The sequence below is a fragment of the Athene noctua genome, chromosome 9 (genome assembly GCF_965140245.1).
Source record: "Athene noctua chromosome 9, bAthNoc1.hap1.1, whole genome shotgun sequence".
Lineage (NCBI taxonomy): Eukaryota > Metazoa > Chordata > Aves > Strigiformes > Strigidae > Athene > Athene noctua.
Window position 1 is genome coordinate 19,160,516 of NC_134045.1, and position 18,429 is coordinate 19,178,944.

Sequence of the window (18,429 nt, forward strand, 5' to 3'; positions counted from 1 at the left end):
CCCTTACACAGGTTAAGCAACTTGAGTGTAATTAAGATTATAGAAGTTGTCTCAAGTTATAATTACAGTTCACTGTTTTGAGACAGTGTTGTCTTTGCCATTCCTTGCTACCAGCAGCACATATGTGACTTGGCACTTTATCCATATGCATTGTTCACATTATATCACATTAATAAGGTCAGTGCACCTGAGGTAAAATGAGCTATTGCACAGCTTTTTTCCCCTGTCTGCTCCAGCATGTGTCGTAACAAAGCCTCCACAGGTCATTGTGTGGGTATCTCTGGGCTTTCTTCTGCCAGATGGTTGGGTTGCAAGTGTGAGGTCTCAATCTCATTCCTTTTTTATTTTTTTTTTCTTTCTTTGGTATATCTTTAATTCTGAAGAGTTTGTTAAATCTGAGTGCAGCATGTATAATTTTCTCATTAAATCAATGGACAAGGTCATTATATGTTAAAAGGAGGAAATAACTAGTTCACACATGTTATCTTCACAAAAATATGAGCTGAGCAATTCTGTACTGACCTTTCAATATCATTCAAAATTAAATTCCATATGCACTCTGCTACCATATTCCATTCTGATGCTGCTATGATGTTAGAATGGCTTTTAGACAAAAAATATAAACTGTAACTATTTCTTTAACTGTTCTATTGCATTTGCTTGTCATAGTTTTTTGTTTGTTTGCTTTTATTTAACTTTTTGATTTAATGCACATATATTTTCACTGTATTGATCATGGAAATATCAGGTAGTTTTTCATTGCAATAAAAACTGCTATGAACTTTGCATGTCTCCAGAAATACAGGCCTTGATATGCTTAAGAGTAACAAGTACTGGCATTGTTAAATACTATAGAAAAGACATTAATATAGATTTGTAGTCGTGAAATGAATTGGTCTGTCTCAGTGGCAAGAAGCAATTTCTGCAGGGTGTAATTCAGAACACAAAAGAACATTGCTACAAAGGTGCTGTAACGATACAGAACAGTAACAGATAAGCCCCTAGAGTGCTCATATTTACTAGAAGAATATTAGAATGATTTGAGAATGAAGAAATGGGATAATGACGCACTGGGCTGCAGTATTCGCATTTGTGTATTTGCTTAATCGTTTTATCGCAGTGCTTTAAATGTGGTGCATGACAAATAGAAATCTATAAGATGTTTCTTTATTAGGGTTTCACCTGAAGCTTTAAGATGGAGGCATTTATCTTTGCTAGTAGCAGTGTTCTGTATGAGTTAATAGTTTATGAAAATGCATGGATACTATGCAAAGGAAGTCAGGTATTTTGAGGAAAGCTTTGTCTTGCTGTTTCAGAACATAGCACAGCTGGCTTTTAATATTTGCTGTGGTCTTGGAAAACAACAGATTATAGATAAATATTTGGGGGGTGGGGCAGAGATGACTACTGCTAAAAACTTTCTGTGCCTAAAAATGAAGTATTGATAAATGGATATTATTTTATTGAAGTCTCAGTTTTGTCTTGACTGAGACCTGATCTGATGATGAAAATTAGAGCTGGATAAGATGATGTTTCATCTTAATGCAGATTGTCTTCAAAAGTTTCAAATGAAAGATTTGTACAGGAAAACAAAACTTTGCCAAGGTTGAGGACAAGATATTAAACAGCAATAGCAGGACATTCAGAATCCAAGGGTGTCTCTGCGGAGATGTAGGAGTGCCATGTTCAGTTGGTTCTGCTCCATACAATATTAATGTCCTGACCTTCCTATTTTATTAGTCTAGGATATCTCCATGTCTTTCTGGTTTTGACCAGAGACCTTTCCTAGTGTATTGCTGAAGCTGGTCTATTCTCAGCCTTTTGTCTATTGTGACTAAAAATAATTTAGTTGAGCTAGTCAGGAATTTGGCTGTTTCAAATACAGACAGATAGGGTGACTTGCCAAACTAGAAAGAGCACAATGGAGTGGTTTCAGTTTGAAGTTGAGTTCATCCCTTTGCTTTTAAGATAAGAAATTCCTGAACTGAAAAAGCAGATACAACTTCCACTTTAAGAAAGGACACTAGGAAAGGTCAAAACAATTTAGAAGAGATTTGTCTCTTCAAATAAGGCAAGTAGTTATGTTGTTTCAAAAAAGGAAATGAAATCTTCATTGTGGAGGACTTATTCATGTAAAACAGATTAAAATATGCATTCATAATATGTAAATATAGAGTCAATTAACATGAAGCTTTTTTACAGTATAAGTGATTGTAACCTGCCAGTGTCCTCTGGGACGACTTTGAAACTGAAATGATTCTTCTCTATAGTCCCAGTTAACAAAAATCAATAAACAGTAAACATAGAGCAGTCTGTTGCCAAGTGAGCAATGTCTGAATAGGACAGTTTAATTTTTAACTGATGAGCAGAATTCACCAGGAACAGATAGGCCCAAGAGTCTACAAAGCCCTGCATGCGTTCCAGGACCAATTTCAGTAGGCAACAGGAAGAGTAAAATTTAGAAAGTGGACTAAAATCTGTGTGGACTGCCTCCTGTCTGTTTGGCCTGAGATTTAGTCAGCTACACCTGTATGAAATCAATATGAAGAGGATATAAAAACACTGAGGCATTTATTTCCACTTTCAGTTTGATCTTTTCTTTGATCCTCGAAAGGCTTCATCAAGGCAGACCAGTTCAAATCTGTCAGGAGACCTGTGGTACAGAAGGTCGTGGTGTGTCAATTTTGCAAAAGTGACATCTTTTCCCTGCAAGTGACTCTGCTAGGAGTCAGGAAAACGGGTAGGGAGGCAAGAGGCCAAATTCTTAGTAGCTCTTACCATTGCCACAAGTCTCTGTAAAACTGATGCTGTCAGGAATATTCAAGTCAAAATAAAGAGATAATATTATTTATCCACTTGTATAACATTCTATAAATATAATATAAAATTATACAAGTGGATGTCTGACTTTTTTCCCCTTGAACAGTTGGAGTAGCTACTCTATTTGATAACGAAATTATACCATGTAACACAGTCACTTAAGTGGCCATGCTTTGCTCCCTTTTAGAGAATTCAGCCTTTTTGAAGTTTCCTTATATGAAAACATATAGCAAGGTATTTGACCATTTTTACATGAGGTCTGCTTATATACAATGTCCTTGAAGTATTCATCACTGCACCTTTCATTGCATTTATCCAAGTTGCTACAATAGTTTGCATGTTTCTAGAGGTACAGAGGTTGGCTCAATGAAATACAAAACTCCTAAAATTAAGTAGATTGCTGAGGGTTTTGCACATTTGCTATGTTCAGCATTTGAAAGCAGTTTCTGCTGAAAGTCTGTCTACTTAAAATTCAAGCACTCTGCAACTAAGGAACTCCAAAAAGAGGTAATGAACCATAAATTATTGCCGTTAGATATTTAATACTCAATCAGTATGTGCTCTCTCATGCATATCCCACTGGCATTGCATTTATTCTGACAGTGTGGTACTGGTTCAATTACTTTGCTCATTTACAATAAAAGATTAATGAAAAGAGGTATATTTTAGTTCACAGAGATTAATTGCATCCCTTACTTTCCCTACTCTAGAAATATTCAACCCATAATCCTGATAGCTTTTTCGTCAACAAGTACATGGAAAATTAATAGACTTTCTTCTGCTGGAATCCTCAGTAGGCTTGCAGATACAAACATCCAGGGAAAAGCTGACTGAAAGTTGGCTTTCTGGTATGGAGGAATTAATTTACCTTCTCTCCCTCGCTCTTTCTTTTCTCTTCTCTCTTTAATCCACTCTGATGACACTTTGAATTAGCCGGAATAAAAACGCTTGTGCAGTAAAAGTTTGAAACCAGCATACTCTTTGTCTTACGTAGTCCAAGTAATACATGTTGTGTATTTCCCTACTGAGGTATGGCCAAAGGCAGCTAGTCATGAGGGTGGATAGACATTTCAAGCACTTTCTAGGGTGTTAGTGTCTACTAAAATTTAACAGCCTTTATATTTGCAGAGTACTTGCTAAGGTTACTAATAAAACTTATTTTTAATCTTGCTATGAATGTAGTTGATACTTGTTTAAAATTGCAAAGGTTCTCACATAGTTTAAGACTGAATAACATCTCAGGCATTTTAGTTTGGGGTTTTTACTCATCTGTGTAAAGATGATGGGGGAAAAAATCAACAAAAGTCATTTATGTGTATGCTGTTGATATGTAGGGAGAGAAAATGTTCTGCTTGATTTTGAGCTCTCTCTAAATTAATAAGAAAGCAAATCTAAGAAAAAGGCAATAATTACAATATCATGACAAAACTCATCAGTGGCAGTCATTTATAAAAATACAAAGTTAAGAGACTTACATGGAAGCTGCAGAACCTTAAGGCAGATCTTAAACACCTCACATTTGCAGCTGGACTTTGGCTTAGCCTTGGAAGAAGCAGCCAATTTGCGATCTTACTGGAACACAAGTAGATAGCAGGGCAGGTTTCAAAAGGGATTGATTCCAGCTTAGATGAGCCTCCAGAAATTCAGAATTTAGCACAAATTTCGCAACCTGTTGATCTTATAGAACCAGAAGGGAAATCTGATTAAAATAATCTTGCATTGTTTTGGCAGTTCTGGATCTGCTCACTACTGAAAAATATTAGTGGAAAAAAAGATGCAACATTTCAACATTTTGGACCTTAAACATTTGCTCAGGCATTAAAAATAGATGTATGCTTTAGATGTGTGTCTAGTACATGCACTTATTTCACCTAACTTGTCTGACTCTCTGTGGTCATACAGTAAAGGCTCTTAGAACTAGCTTTGAAAATGCTTCCTGGATATCCTGCTCTAAATCTACTGCAAAATATGTAATAGCAAGCTTAAAGTCTGTATCCCGCTCAACCTCAAAATGCAGTTTTATGTATTATGATCCTTTTTAATCTGTACTATTTTCCATTTTATTAAGGCTCATCATTAATTCAGGGTGAGCCTTGCTAATTTAGAGAGTAGAATGAAACCTGAACTGGTTTATGATTGGATAGTACAATTTATGGGGCAGTTTAAGGTAAATGAAGAAGCATGGCTTCAGGGAGTTGTACGTCCTCTGTGGTCATTACACAGCCAGATTTGTCTTCTGAGCACTGAACAAAGACATGGATAAAATATTCAGACTTGGATTGTGGTATCTTAATAATGAGGATTTTACAGGCCTGTTTAATCCTGGGGGATTTAATCTGTAGGTCCTGTGCCTCTTTCTTCAAGACTGCCTCACTTCCATTGGACAGTATAAGGGATTCCGAGTTCTTAACTTGAAATAGAGTGCATAAATCAAATACATATGTACAAGTTCTGAAGAACTGAGGTTAGACAATATTGCTTAATGCACTGTGCCCTGATTGTATGATGCTGTTCGTTTTCCTCATCTTACTCAGCATGGGGGATCTTTCTGGAAATTATTTCACTGGAATAAAAAAGTGTTCATTGGCTGCTCTTCAGGATAAACTGGGTTTACTTCTCTGTTCATTTTAATGAGACCTGAATAGTTTGCTGGTAGCTACATCTGATTTAGAAAACCGCAGCAAAGCACTACTGCTGCATATAATTCTTTTCTGTTTGAAAACTGTATTTTAAAAACTGAATAATTTAGCTTATTTCACTTCTGTCTATGCCTACTATTTCTTTGAATGCTGGATGATTCTATATTTAATTTCTGATCTTTCTACTAGCAGATTTTTTAATTTAATAATACAATAATATGCTTTAGAGCTGCCTGTAATTACTTGGAAGATATGACTTCTTTTTGTGTAAGTTATATGCCTGTAATTAAAAGAAGACCTGGCATATATATCTCCAGTTAATAACACTCATGATAATAGAAAACTTGTGTAGATTTTAATAGGAAACAACTTTTTAATTTGCTTTTATTGAATCCTGTGTAAATTGACACAAAACTATTTCCCTTTCATTTCACAGTAAGTCTTAAGAAGAAAATCTGATAAAAAGACAACTTTAAATTCTGCATAGTACTGATTTGAGCACCTTTGCAGAATGCCACAGAGAGCTGTGTCCTGCCATGGGGTTTTTCTACAGAAACATGATGTACTGTCCTAAACAAGAAACTGTGTTTTCACCCAGGACAAAACTTGTAATGCTGAAGAATCACTTGCTTAACCCTTATAGGTACCAAAGCTGCATAGGTAGCTCAAATTCCAAACTTAAACCTTTTGTGCAGACACTTTCAGGTGTCTGTTCTCAGCGTTTCTGAGAGACCAGCTGGTAGCCTGAGAGTAAGACTAAAGCAGGTGGGTTTAAATGCCTTGTGGCAGAGAACAGACCTAAGGTAAGGATCTAGCTACTGTGTCCAGTGTGACAGCAGGCACTGCAAGAAGAAAGGGGATTATAGTAGCACTGCTCATTTTCTTGATACGTGCTTTGGAAATATTTTTCTGCTGTTGAGCCTGTAGGACAGTCTGAGGAGAATATGCTGATGGAAATCCTTTTTGTGGGCTTCTACAGTATCAGTTGGTGATGAGACTACCTCTGCATGTTTCAGTGAAACTACAGTTCATTCAGCTGTCACTGTTCTTTCCGTACTTCTTTTGGAAAGCGGCATGACTGCAGTGCGTACAGCACATATTAATCTTGAAGATAACTGTAACACTTGCGCTTTTTGTTCTTCTGCTGGGTCTTCCTCAGTCTAATTGCCTTGCTTATTAATATTCTGCATGCATATTTGTAACTCTATAGCCATGTTTCATACCATAGAAGGGTTTGGTGGTCTACAGTTGGAAAATGCAGTTATTGTTCAAGCAATGCTCTTGCATACTTGTACAGAATTTCACCTTATTGCACTGCAAATTCTGAACCAATTAATTCAGTGTGGTATTAAAAGATGAGAGCAAAACAAACTTGAGGGGGGAAGGTATCATTTTTTTAACTGGATTTGGCAATCGTCTTTCACTTCCTCTGCACTCTGTCTTCTGCCTTGTCTCAGAAACCACATCGTAAATTCTAATATTTTAAATATCTTTTGCAGAAGATTTTTTTTTAAGATTCTCAAACTATAATCTTTCTTCATCTTTAGCCTTAACTAACTCTTAATCTAAAATTTTGGACAGATAATTTTCCACAGCACTCATTAAATAAATCAGAGCATCTGTTTCTTTAGCATTTGATTTTCTTTCTGTTGCAATCAGGGCAGGACCAACCAAGGGAGAAAAGAACAAAAGTGATCGCTTTTCTTCCACTTGGTTGCTCTCTGGTGATGTTTGCTTCTAGGACCTAATTCAAAAGTTCAAGGAAATCAAGTTTTTCCATTTACTTCAGAAGGCTTGAAGAGGGAGGGAAATCACACTGCTACTAAAAAATGTAATCAAATATCTAATGCAATTCTGCTCATCCTTTAAGTAAGATGAGATAAATTTCAGTAATTTTACTTCTAAACTAAAATTTATTGAAACTTAGTGTTTTTAAAAACCCTTATTTATTAATGCAATATTTTTAAATCAGACTCCATGAATGACTTCTTGGGCATAAACAGCTGAAAATAGTCAGTGAATTAATAGTTGTATGTAAGAGTGTTTCTTACTGCGTTTTCGGAACTGTTGTCCTTTAACATGTCTTTTTTCCCCTGGAGCCAAATGGGGAAGGTAGAGAAGGAGGTGTCGATTGAATGCATCTATGTCAAATCTACTTTGATATTGTCCTAAATCAATCAGATTTTTCTTCCCCCTTACTCTGATACTGCTTAACTCCATTATAAAATAACTATGTAAGTTTATAGAAGGGTTTATATGATGGGGGGAATTGGATCCTCAGGAAATTGTCTGCCTCTACAGAATGTGGCTCAAGAGGGAAGTACAGCCACGATTTGAGTTTTAAAGCTAAAAATTACTTACGCATTATAAATGGTATAGGACAAAAGGTCTAGAAGCTTAAAAGATCATGTAGGTGAAACTTGGGTATCTTGCGTCAGAATCATACTGCAGCGCTTCCATGATCAGCCTCTCCATGGTTGAGATCCTGGAGTTCTCAGAATTGTTCTTAATTGGATTTTATCTAATTTTTTGTTTTTAGTATTGGATTTTATCCTCCAAAAGTAATAGTTAAGCATGGTAAAATTGATTAGTATTGGGAAAAATTATAGAAGCTTCATTAAATTGATTCTCTTCTGCACATTTGCAAACAATACATCTGAATCTCCATATCTTTAGAGATTTTCTTGTGTTCAATTTAATCTTTCTGATGAAAAGATGGATTTTCATTACCTGAATCTTCTTTATCAAAAATGCTACTGGCAAAACAATATATATGGTATCAGGATATTCCACTGTATTTTGTGCATTGTTTCTTAATAGTAAAACTGTGGGAAAACATAATTTTTTAAAGTTTGAACAAGACAAAAGAAACCAAAAACCTCAAAACACTTTGGTAAACAATATTTGTATTGCTTGAAGAGAGTAGCTGGTATTACTAAAATAAACATCACCAAAGACCTTTTTATTGGTAACTATCTTTAAAAAAGATAATCAGATAAGAAAGATAATTAGGAATCAATCATTTTTGCTTTTTGAGAGAAATTATTTTATATTTAAGTCTATTTGATTTATGTGAACAAACGTAAGAAGGTTTTATTAGCTAAACGTTCTGAAAAAAAAAAAAAAACAAAAAACAACACAAAAAAAAACACAAAAAACAAACCACCCAACAGTTGAATTCATATTGTTGGGATAACTTGTTCTCTATAGCGGCAATTCTTTGTGACATATATTTAAGGTCATCTATAGAGCTGTCATTAACTAGAGGGGGAAAAGTAGTTAATTAGGCCTACTAGTCCAGAAACAGCATTCTTAAAGAACTTAAACTCATCTATTGCTGAAGGAGAGGTAGATGTTTTCTTCTTCCTCCACAATAATAATAAGACAGTACATTTTAAGGGATAACAATATCTAGTGACACACAGCACTCAAGCAAATAAACAATCAGAAGCCTTCGGAGTACTATTGAGACTCTAGTGGCTACAAGATTTATGACTAATTTTATAAATAGCTGGTTATATATTTGTTAAATTTCTTACTTTACTTTTCTTCCTATTGGAAAAGTATGTGAGAAACAAGTCGAAAGAAAACACTGCACCAGTGCTATGTGAACAGTATTTTAACCTTTCCATACAATGTGAATCAGATGAAGGAATGCATTTGTGTTGGAGTCTTGGGTGGTTCTTCTATTGTGCAGCCACTGCAATTATTTATCAAGTCGTGGATCTGCTTTAAAACCACAACAGTTCAGGTGTGTGATTAAAAAGTACTACATTAAAAATTGAAAAGGGGATGCAACTGAGCCATCTGAGGTAAGACTGGCAAGTCAAAATTAGTTGCTGTCAGCTAATGCAGATCCTTGCTTTCATGAGCCAGCTAGATTTAGAGCATGAAAGAGCATGAACCTTCTACGTATTATTTAAAGTGAAGATAAAAAGAGCCAAATGCTGGTATTAATGAATGCAATTCTGTTCTTGACCTTTGAAACATAACTTGTCTGTTAAAGGTATGATGCACAATACTTGGATCCTTCAGATTCTAGAGCTAAAGTGAGATATCTGTAGCTTAGAAGGGAAAGGAGATTTCTTGTCAGATTCTGCTGATGAAGCATGGGATAGATCTGTCCCAAGTAGAAAAGATGAGGATTTTGAGGATAAGTAGGCATCCTCACCCTGTGTGGGGAGTTACATCAATTTGTTTCTTGAAGGAGCAGGAGACACTAAAACACATTAAAACCCTAAAAGCAGTTACATGTAGCATGCTTTACCCTTCTATTGCTCTTAAGGTATGCTATGTCTGAGTCCAAACACTCAGGCTCAAATACTTGTCTGGGAGCATTTTTCTCATGAATGGAACTATCAGTGTGGTCAGTAGTTCAGCTGGAGTCAGTAGTTTATTGTTGGAATAAAGACAAGGAAAGTGAGGGGTTGGTGGGAGAACCCTTTTATAAAAATGTCTTACATGTACCCCCTTGCAGTTAAGGCCAGTGTTGCTGCTACAAAGCTGACTTGAATAGGACTTAGTTTGAAAGAAATAAGGACTAAATGAAACAGTTTATGGTAAACACATAGGTCCTGTGGCATTTGTTAAAACACTGATATAACTGATTCTTGTGGGTGAACAGGACAACAACGCAAAATTTTGGGCTCTTTTTCTGTTTGGTCTTTGTCGGAACATTATTTCATTTAGTATCAGGCTTTCAAATAGACATCAGGTCTTTGCACTTACTCAAATGTGCAGGACTTCTACCCAGCTAGTCTCTCTCCCCACTATCTTGTTGATCTTGTCATCACCTAAGTGTGAAAAAGAAGGCTTCTGATTTGTTCCTCCAAAGGAGTTCTGCACCATACCTTGTATTCTTTGACATGACTCTTACAGGGTAAAATAAAAACACCCCACCGTGATTTGCTGAAGTAAAACCCACACTTATTTGCTTTGGCTTTGAGGGAAGAGTTAACTTTCAAAGATTCAAGGAAATGGTCCTTTGAAGGTTGAGGACAAAAGCACCCAGGAGGTGTAGTAGTTTACTCCTCACCCCCCAAAATAGTAGGGGGGAAAAAAAAAAGAGAACGTGTGGGAGTAAATAAGAGTCTTGACAGAGAAAAATTAGGTCATTGTAGAATGGGTGACATGCTTCTGATAAAAGGCATCGATAGGACATAGCTGTCAGATTTGGACCTGGAGAGAATCAAAAACATTATATGAAAGCTAATGACATTATTGACAAACTTATCAAATGCATTTTGGAAAAAGACTTGGTGTGAATACAACTGAAATGACCAGTTGGTGCATTTGTAATCCCTGAACCCTTTGGGTTTATCCTCTTCCAAAACTCTCTAGTGATTTGTCTTCTCTGAATTGTTTTCCTTTGCAATCTCCATGTCACTATAGGGTTCTCTATTCAAAGCAGAAAGTAAAGGAGTGGAAAACGGAAACTGAACCATTTCACAAGAAATTTATTGCAGATAGCAATTTAGGAGACTTATTATCCCAGCATGAGGAAAATATAGTAGAATCCTAAGAAAGCCAACACAATACAAATGTGCTGAATATACTCAGTGATTTAATAGACAATATCATAATTTTTCAGTTCAGGTTAATAAAGACTCTAATTCATTTTGCTGTAATAGAATGTATTAAGTAAATATTAAGTGCTAATTTGTATCCTGCTATTGAAAAAGAAGGAAATAGAGCACATGAGATTAGTTAAAACCAGTAGAAATTCTTAAGTTACTGGGTAATTGGGAATGATGTACCTAAAGTATGGGCAGAAGTTTCAGTAGCAAAAAGGTTAAAAATGCTTGTAAGAATTTTCTAAGCAAGTCTAGTTAGAAAAAAGAAAATATATACAGTGCTGAGTTGGTGAAGTGGCATTTTTAAGTTTTCCATATATTTTTTTAACACTGGAATAAACAAAGTAGAAAGGCAGTTTCAGCATTGTCAGTGCTATTAACACTGTTTTCTTGATTGCAGCAGCTTTAATGTATGCTTTTTCCTGATGGATTCCTCCTTGCATCTCCACTAAACACTTTTTTGAAATGCAAAGACACTCTTGTAAATGGAGTCAACAGAGCTGGTCAAAACCAGTAAAAAGACAGCAATTTTGTTGAACATATTCTGAGTGGCTATAAAAATCAATAACACTTCAGACACTGCATTTAGATATATGCTCATCTCCGTGGTGTATCTCAGCTTTTGACTCGATAGGAGGTATTTGTGCTGTGGAGGTGCAAGTCATGCAGTAAACTCTGGTGTCTTGAAACGAATTGCATTTGTCAACTAGTTTTGACAGTCTAACCTTTGCTTTGCCCATCATTGCAGGAACAGTAGTTTTAATTTAGAAAGGTAAAATGATAAGTAGTACATCAATTTATTCTTAAAGCACACATTGCAAATTGCTATCCCTGTTATAGCAATTGTGAGCTGATACGGAAAACGCCATTTGCCTGACCAGTAGCACACACACCAGAATGCTTTTCCTGCTGAGTTGACAGAATTAAACTTTGTCTGCTGGCTCATGGTGAATTAACAGATCAAGTAATAAAAATACTCCTTGCTGTTACTGGAGTTGAAAAGATGTCTGCCACGTACAAACCATGTAACAGTTGTTCAAATGAATTCAGCCTGGTAACAAATACCTTCTTAATGAAACTATAAAGGGGAGACACCTGGGAACTGTGCAGCACCCACATGTCACGAAAGCTATCATAGATGACCTTTTCAGCAGATCAAGGATCACTCCAGTTTGCATTCTCTTGGAATATCTAATGCAAGTGTAATGGTGGTTCTGTTAGAAAAATGGAAATACTGACAAAAATACTGACAAATCTCTCACCTGTCAAATCTGGGTAGAATGCAAGTGCTTGTAGCAGGTTCACTAGTACCAGACCAAACAGAATAAACATGCAGTATGTGGCATGGTGTGCTGAATGTTACTGCAGTAATGAAATATTAAATAGTTCCCACAAATAGCTTGTGCTCATTTTGAAAGTTACATACAAAGGATATTCTTTCTTGTATCAATGTGGAACTGCAGTAGCTATTTGCAGGACATGGTATATCACTTGACACATTAGTAATTGTAATACCAGAGCACCCTTCCCTGGAGGGAGAGGGGACAATTGACATGAGTTGGACATGGTGTAACTTAGGTAAGAGTTGAGCTTATAAAATTCAGGGCTAGAGGAGGAAATTGTTGGGCATTTGCTCTCCGTGGCAGCATTTGCCTGATAGATATTTGTTTGGCTATTTCCCCTCTCCTCACCCTAACAGCCTTGGTACCAGGTGTCTTCTGTGCAACTTTGCTGTCTTTGCCTGCTTTTAAATTTACCTTCTTACCTTGGGGGTCTCTAGTCAGCAAAGAAAAATATCTTCATCTCTAGGTTCCACGGCTCCTCTACCCCAACTGTGCATGCATGTGATTACTGCTCCAAACCCTTTCTTGTCACTTATCCTGACTAATAGCACAAAAACATGGGCATTTACTGCTTCCTGAGGGGTACCACCTCCAAATCTAATTTCAGGCTTCTGGTGAACAATGGGCATAAAAACTGTTACTGTTCATTCAGGGACTTCACAGTAGTGCTCTAAAGGCTATATCCATATAACTGTTTTCTTAAACTTTGTTTTTGACTGACCTTTTTCAGTCTGTGAATGGCCTGGAGGAGTATAGAATAGATATGCTAATGACACAGAAAGCAAACTGTAGAACTGCAGTCTGATGTCACATGAAACTGATGAGGTAGACAAAAAGTGTATGCTCATATTCAATTCAATATAAAAAAGAATAGATGAGCTTAATCCTTTCTCTGTCTAGACGAAAAATGTGTTCTTATAATTAATATTAACTTCTTGCGAGAGTCACTTTGTACCATCCAAAGACATTGTAAACCTTTACTAAATTGAGTTATTGAAATACACTTTTAGATAGATTTCCTGTGATGGATTTGTATTTGTACCACCAATGCATTCAAGAAAAGTTATTGAATCCTTCTGTGCCATTCATTAAAATAGTGTCCATAGAAAGTGTTTTCCAGAGCTAATACTGTATTTTATGTGAATATATTTTTATAAACTCATTAAAATGACTTTATGTGAATGTTACTCTTTTTGGATGAGATTTTGAAAGTCTTCTACTTGAGAATATCAGAAAGAAAAAGCCGTATTACAGTGCACCAGACTTGGTGTTAAGCAAATGAGGAAAACTTGTACTGATCAGGCGTTTCAGCATGTGAGATAGGGTTCTGTATGTGACACAAATGTTGGAAAACTTACTGTTGTTGGTGTATTGTTGCAAAATTAAGCATCTAGTTTTCATTGAGTTTCTATGTAATGATGAATTCAAAAGTAATTTACTAACTTTAATTAAAATACTTTCCAGCTAATCTTTGGACATTATCCCTTTAATTATAAAAAGTGTCTGTTATATTAATAGCCTTGGAGACTGCCTTATTTGCTTTAAAATGTAGGTGCATGTACAATTAAACTTTTGACACGTTTCACTGTGTTCTGGATAGGATCAGTGACCATTATGCATTACAAGACTTACAGAGCTGTGATAATGAAGCAAATTTGTGCTGAAAACCTGTACTTCAAGAGAGTATTAAAGCTCATTAATTTCATTAGCTGAATGTATCTTTTTCAACATAATTTTAAAGAAATCTTGCAACACCATGTAAGAGTACTGTGGCACTGCAGAATGGACCAATTTGTGTAATAACTGTAACTTCATAGCAAATAAACATTTTCACATGGTTAGTCTAATAGAATGCTTTGACAGGATTCTCTTTCAAAGTGTTTGGTTTTTTTCTCTTTTGCATATTCCTTAACTGCATTCAGTAGTGACACATATTCCACATCATTAGGAACTAGTAGTGTCTCAAGAAATTACATTGCTTGGTACAGAACAAGTGAAGATAGGAGTTACGCAGAACAGGCTCAAGGCTCAAGCAAAGTAAGTTGCAATCTAGAATGGGAGGACAAGTCAATTTGAGGAGGTTGGTGTTGACTGCTTCCAGCTTGGCTCTTTTCCTACTCTTCTGACTCCTTCAAGCTTCAGCTGTTGCCTTTACCACAGTTATGGATTGGAAAAATCCAAACTTTTGGGACTGCTGCTCTAGTTGTACATCTTTCTTCTGAGTTCTTTTATTTCCTGAAGTAAGAGAAGGCTATAGCTCTTTGCCCATTTTTTTTTTTTTAGTAGTTGGGAAGGATGCACAGTGTAGAGGAGACAGGAAAGAAAAGCTTTCTTCTGCAGAGAGTTGGGAGCTGTCAGAGGCTTGAAGGTGCACAGTTGTAGGACAGAAAGCATATTGAAGGGGTCAGAAGAGCTCATGATCGGAGAGGACAGAGGGGCAGTCGAGAGGGGAATTTCAGGAGTGATGTAGACTGAGCAAGGACAGCCTTGAGGTGTGTCTGTCTCAATTCTGTGCGGGGTGGTACAAAGAGGACCCAGAGTTCCTAGAGGCAGAAGGATCCTTCCTTCTACCTGTTTGGGTGGACAGCAGATATGTCATTCAGTTCTGTTTGGGTCAGCTTTTAAGTACCATCCTCATCATTATCTTGGGAGACCTTCTACTAGGCACCCAAACAAAAAACAAATGGACCTATTTCTGTACTAGCACAATAGAAGTCATAGAATACCAGGCTGATATTCTAGAACTCAAGGATCATCTGGTTCAACCTTTCTTGGCAAAAGCAAATGTTCATTTGCGTTTGTAAGACTCCCTGTATTCTATTCTATATGGTTGGCTCTGTCTGACTACTAGACTGTAATATATCAGTTATGGTAGTTAACACCTCTGACAGGCTGTCTCCATATTCAGGTGGGTGTCTGTTAGGCTTTAGTTATCTTTCCAAGTGTTTCATGGCAACAGTTGAAGATAATTCTCTAAAAGATGAGGTTGTGGTATCTGCTCTGACAGGAGTAGCAGCTCAGGGTCAAGGCTCTGCACTGTGTATGCTCCAACACTTTCTTCAACACACTACTGAAACTAATATTATTGTCAAGAAGCTAGTAAAGGATATCACAATTTAACTGAGTCAACCTCCTAGAGATATAGAGCCTCAGTCAGTTAAGCATTTCTATTACTTTGCCATTATTCCAAGAGGTAATTGTTTTTCTAAAATAACATGCTATTTATAATATTAAGTGCTGTTATTAAGAACTGGAAATGGTCAAATATCCCTCCTTTGACAATGCACTATTATATAAATATTTTTCCCTAACTCTTTTTCTCTTCTTTATGCAAGTTAGATTTAAGTGTTGAGTGCCCTAAATTTAAACAATCTCCATAACCCAGCTATACAGCTTTAAGTACTTCTTAGAAATTGCTGTCTTAATATCTTCTATATTTTCATTGCTTTTCATCTACATTAAGAGCTAAAAACAAACCCCACCTGGTAAAGTCAGAGCGGATTAGTCTGAAAGCAATGCCTCTTGTAATGATAGCATAGTTCAAAGGATCAGTGCTTTGCTGTTAGCTGACGAACTTCACTGTATCCATTCAATTTCTAAAATTGTACACCCTACAAATAAACATAACTACTTTTAGAGAAGTCCCATATTTGTTTCTGTACTTAAGGAAGTAATTTAAATAAAGATTTGATCATTATAATCATAATTAATCATAAAATTGGTTTAGCTAATATTGATTCTAAGCCTCATTCCATAGCTCTTTTTCAACTGGAGTGAGAACCTGCTTTACTGTCTGAATTATGGGTTGGTTTCTAATTGATCATTTTCCCTGCTAGGTCTGCTGTTTGGAGCTATGTATTTCCAGAGGTGTGCCTTTCCTTTTTGCATAGTCATTCTTCTCTCTTAATAGGCAGAATATATAATAAGGAATTCAGGGGAGCCTGGATGTTGCATCTGTTTCTAAAGCAGGATAAAAGTTCAGTGTGCAATTAGGAAGAACAAGCTTAAAGCATGATTCCAAACTTAATCAAGAAAATAATGGCAATACGTTTTCTATATAAAAATGTAAAACTATGTTTCTTCTATCTCAAGAGACCTCAGCTGAAAAAGTTGAGATAGGGAAACTGCAGCATATATTATTTTCCTTAGAGTGCTGATTGTTCCCAAGCTCCCTGTACTTGTTCTACATGCAGCACAGCATCAGTTACAGAAAGGGCAGAGATCTTGACACACGTGTAAGAAGCAGCCAAAATTGTGATCAGTGAGAAAAAGACATCATACAAAGCTAGAACAATAACTGCTGGTGTTTACTCAGAAGACTATTCTGAAATTCTGTTTCTATCCATAATTGCTATCATGTGACATGAAAGGCTTTGTCTAAATCTTGTCTCCTGGATGAGAAGGGTGTGTATTTCAATACCTTTTCATGGAACTGAATCGTTTACCAGTTTTGGGGGAGTGTTGGTGTTGGTTGGTTGAGATTTTTTTCCCCTCTTCCCCTAAAAGCTATAGCTGACTGATTTGCCTGCTCCAAGTCAAAATGTAGCATCTTCCTTGACTTACACAACCAAGAGAAACCCTCAATGAGAAAGCAGTTGTTGTTAATTAGTGTCACAGCGACTTAAAGGACAGTTGTTTTGTCCTTTAACCTTGCGAAGTTAAATTTATTTTAATGTCCCTTCAGACAGCTTTCTCCATGAAGTTTAGTTATCCTAATGATAGTAAAGTCTTTTGCAATTACTGTGATACAACTTTGGTTAAGACCAGCTAAGAGGAGAATTGAGGGGAAAAAATAGTGATCCTCCCCTTATTTTGTAGTTGATTTTATTTATGTAATTTAGTTGAAGGTTATCTGTGATATGTCTTGGAGCAGTAAGTTCAGATGTTTACCTAAAATTAAATGAATCGCATGAATTTTCTGACACAGGCAGTATTTCAGTGTGGTGAAATTGTGGGCCAGGTTCCCTGCTTCAGTTAACTTGATTTGACCTCATTGGAGGTGGGAAATTTATTAGTTATGCTGCTTCCAAAGTGACTTTCAGGTCCCATTATTTTCCAAGGAAATATTCATTAAAGTCCTGATCTGTTTTGAATAGGAACCCACCTGGCAGAAGAGAGATTGTGTACCCCTTAGTCCCTCATGGTTTTTCAACTTCTTTGTTTTTTCAAGAGCATAATACTGCTTCTATTACAATGTTTCCAGTTCCAGAATTTTTGTTATGAGTAGACTATGGGGAAAAAAAGTTGAAAATATAAAAAACATTTTTTAATGTGCAAACCTTTTTCTAGCTGCAAAATGAAAAGACAGGTTTTCAGAACACTGTAGATATTTGTAGAAGTAGCGTTGCCTATACTTACTGCAATAGGAGACCAAATACAAGTCACTGAAGAAAGAAAATAGAGGTTTTGACAATCTTAATGCAAGGTGTTGCTAACATCCCTACCTATGATTATACTGTTTCTCCTGCAATGCTGATATTAAAATTGTAGTTGCATGGCATCTTGCTAACTTGCTAATTGCTTTATCTCTAATGGAGTGTTACTTATTAGGTTCTGCTCTTGATATTTGCGATATCATCTATTTAAACAATCTCAAATGCAATTCTTGTCAAGACTGAAACAAGGGGACAGGTTTATTAATACTTAACTATTGCACATTACTTCCAGTTTGTGACATATGTTTATTAAACGACATGCATTATGTAATGAGAATAAATTATCATTGGTTTGTCTCACTTGCTCTCTGCCATGAAGTCCAACTTGCTGATGCTCCTCCTAGCATTGTGAGCCTATAACTTTTTTTTTAGCCATGGTCTAACCTGAGATAACAGATTAAGCAGTGATATTTGTGTAAAAACTGAAAGGGCTCATGCCATTTTAAGCAATCTTAAGTTTTTGTCTGTTTCTGACATATGACTGTGTTCTGTGATAGTCATCTAGCTTTTAGTATTTCCAGAGGTTTTGGCTTTATAAATATCAGTCATGTAGTAGAACTTACTTAGCTGAAGAGTCATTAGTTGCTTCAAAAATGTAATGGGCGATTTTCCTTCTATG

General features: G+C 36.2%; 1 long non-coding RNA gene across 2 annotated transcripts in view; it reads right to left on the reverse strand.

The window, feature by feature from the left end:
• The window catches only part of LOC141963733 (uncharacterized), an 80,809-nt gene extending 76,048 nt beyond the window's left edge, over positions 1 to 4,761 (reverse strand). For both annotated transcript variants that reach the window (XR_012634197.1, XR_012634198.1), the window contains exon 1: positions 4,296 to 4,761. This is a non-coding gene — a long non-coding RNA (uncharacterized LOC141963733). The remainder of the gene's footprint in view (positions 1 to 4,295) is intronic.
• Positions 4,762 to 18,429: the final 13,668 nt, after the last annotated feature.